The following is a 3,371-nucleotide window of genomic DNA, read 5'->3' as shown; positions in this document are numbered from 1 at the left end:
ACTCCCCCCTTTATTCCCATCACCCTGCAGTGGTGTCCTACCAACCCCCCCAAAATCCCACCACTCACCCCTGGTGTCCCACCACCAACCTTTGCTGTCCCACCATCCTCTCCTGATGTCCCACCAACCCCCCAAGTCCCCTGCCTGGCCCCTATTCCCCTCCTGCCCCACCACTGTCCCTGCTGTCCCCTGCTGTCCCTGCTGCCCCCCAGGACCTTCACGCTGAAGGTGATGGCCTCCATGACGAAGATGCGGTCTGGGAAGATGCTGGCCACCTCCTCCACGCTGTTGAAGAACTGCACGGGCTCGCGGAGGTCCCGGTCCTGGTCCAGCAGCTTGAACTTCCCTGGGGGACCCCCGAGCCCGGCGAGGTGAGAGGAGCCCGGCCCCTCTCTGGGACCTGCTGTCACCCCCTGGGCCAGCACAGCCCTTCCTGGGGGGCAGCCACCCCTGAGGCAGCCCGGGGTCCCCACCACATCCTTGGGGACACTCCCGTGGCCTTGGCCAGTGTCCAAGTGCTGCAAGGGGACCCCAGAGCATCCCCAGCCCTGCACCCCCGGGGGTTCTGTGTGGGACAAGGCACAGGGGGGGCCTCAGCAGCACCACTCGGCACACCCAGAGCTGCAGGGCCTCCCCAAAAGCGTTCCTGTGAATGGATGAGCACGCCCAGAGCAGCCCGAAGTGCAAGGGGTGCCCATTACCCCCCAAAATCCCGTCCCAGCGCTGCCAGGGCACGCTGACCCCGCGCCTCGGGAGAGGGGCTGGGCAGGGGAGCGGGGCCTCGGCAGCGGCAGCGGGAAAAGGCAGGAGCGGAGCGGGGGAGCTGCGGCCACAGCGAGGCACCGGCTGCCGGGGGCGGACCTGAGGGGAATATTAATCCCCGGGACACCAGAGAGCCTCGCTCGGCTCGGGGGCACCCGCGGCTGGAGCGGCTCAGCCCCACACCCCGGGCAGCGCTGGGCACGGCCGAGCCCCCGAACGCTGTTAACACACTGCCCAGCCCCCCTCGGACCCCCGTGGGACGGGTGATTAACCCCTCCCCCGCTCCATTTCCCATGATTTATTTATTAGCAGGACTCATTACCGCCATGGAGCACTTAGAGGGGTCATTAAGGCTCTGGCGGCTGCCGGCAGAGGCAGCTCAGCACCTTCGTCTGCACTGCCGGCCTCATCCTCATCCTCATCCTCATCCTCATCCTCATCCTCATCCTCATCCTCATCCTCATCCTCATCCTCATCCTCATCCTCATCCCCATCCCATCCCATCCCATCCCATCCCATCCCATCCCATCCCATCCCATCCCATCCTTGCCCCCCCTGCAGCTCTGCCAGGGCTGGGGGCAGCCCCCAAACCAGGGGATCTCCTACCCCGGACTGGACCTTACTGGAGCAGCCCCAGCAGGAGGCAGGGGGGCAGGTCCCGGCTCTGCTGGCCCGAGGACACCATTCCCGTTGTCCCCGTTGTCCCCGTTGTCCCCAGCCCCCCACCTGGGTACTGGAGCGGGATGTCGATTTTGGGCCCGATGACGTAGTGTCCCTCCTCCAGGCTGTGGGCTGTCACCGTCGTCCACTGCCGGCACGAGTGGACCAGGAGCACGTCCTGGGCTGTCACCCCCTCCACGCGCTCACCTGCGGGGGGACAGGGCTGTCACCACGGCCACCCCCCGCCCCCCGGCGCCGCCGGCCGGCCGGAGCGAGGGATGAGCAGGTGCCGCTGCCAAGAGCCGCCAGTTGCCCAGGAAACAATTTCTTTGTCCCCCCTGAAAAGCTGCAGCCGCCGCAAACAAGAAGTTTATTGAGTCGGGGCCGGCGCAGCCCCCCCGGGAGCCCTCCAGAACCGCGGCACCCCGACCCCCCCAGGGCCCCCTGCACCGCGATGGGCTCCGGCCACGCAGGGTCCCCCTGCTCCCCACACCCCCTGCTCCCCTCTCAGCCTGGGCGGGGGTCACAGCCAACCCCCCCCAGCCCGGCCGTGTCCCAGGGAGCGTGGGGAGGGGACACGGTGGCTCGCAGCCCCTGCCAGCCTGGTGCCAGCACCTCCAGAGTGCCACCGGGGAAGGGGGACAGTGGGGAGCAGCGCTGGGCCGTGCCTGGGGACAGTGGGAGCAGCCACAGCCTCCCCTCACAGCCCCGCGGGGACCCCCCTGAGGGGCAGGCCCTGGCCCCCCCTGCCTCAGCCCCGACCAGAGGGATCCGAGCAGAGCAGCCCTGGAGCAGCTCGGTCTCACCTGGCCCCAGCCTTCCTCCCTCCCTCCCTCCTCCTCAGCACTTCAGACTCCTTCCTTCTCCTGGTCCCTCCAGACTTTCTCCTCCTCATCCCTTCAGGCTCTTCCAGCCTCCTCTTCACCCTCCAGCCCTCCTCTCTCCCTCCACTCCTCCGGTCACCATTCCTTCTCCTCACCTCTCCATCTTTCTTATCTTCCTCTTCATCCCTCCCTCCAAGCTTTCCTCCCTTCCTCCTCCTCACTCTCGAGCCTTCCTCACTTCCCCATCCCTCTACCCTCCCTCGCTCCCTGTTCCTCATCACTCCAGGTCTCCCTCCCTCCTCTTCGTCCCCCCAGCCTTCCTCCCTCCCTCTTCCTGGTCCCTTCGTCCTTCGTCTCTCCCTCATCACTCCAACCTCCCTCCCTCCTCGTCCTCACTCTCCAGCCTTCCTCCCTCCCTCCCCATCCCTCCGCCTTCCACCCCTCCCTCCTCCTCATCACTCCATCCTTTCTCCCTCCTCCTCATCACTCCAGCCTCACTCTCTGTCCCTCCACGCTCCCTCCCTCCCCTGGTCCCTGCAGCCTTCCTCCCACCCTCCTCCTCCTCCCCATCACTCCAGCCTCCCTCCCTCCTCCTCCTTCTCGTCCCTGCAGACTTCACCCCCCCCTCGCGTCCTCCCCGCCGGGCTCACCCTGCCCGAGGCAGACGAGGGTGGGCAGGCGGCACTGGCTGACGATGGCGTCGAGGGGCAGCGCCGCGGGGCTCCAGCGGAGCCGGGCCAGCCCCGCCGCCAGCTTCTCCATCGCATCGCGGCTCAGGCCGGCCCCGGGCCGGGCTCCATCGCCGCCGCCGCCGGGCCGGGGCCGGGGGGCGGCGGGAGCGGGGCAGGAGGAGCCGCCCCCCGCCCGCCCCCGGCCCCTCCTGCCCGCCCGCCCCGGCAGGCGGAACCCCCCCGGCGGGGGCGGGGGAGGCGGCGGCGGGCGGGGACCCCCGTGCGGGGCACCCCCTCGGGACCGGGCATCCCCCCCAGCCCGGCCATCCCCCCGGTCCGGGCATCCGCGGCGGGGCCGCTCCGGGGGTGTCCCGGGGGGGACGCGCTGCCCGCGGAGGGGGCGGCTCCGGCCGCGCCCTCGGGACCCGGGGGGGCTCAGCCCCGGCTCGCTCGG

Source organism: Prinia subflava, chromosome 2 (genome assembly GCF_021018805.1).
Source record: "Prinia subflava isolate CZ2003 ecotype Zambia chromosome 2, Cam_Psub_1.2, whole genome shotgun sequence".
In the NCBI taxonomy this organism is placed as follows: Eukaryota; Metazoa; Chordata; class Aves; order Passeriformes; family Cisticolidae; genus Prinia; species Prinia subflava.
Note: the sequence above shows the minus strand (reverse complement) of the source record.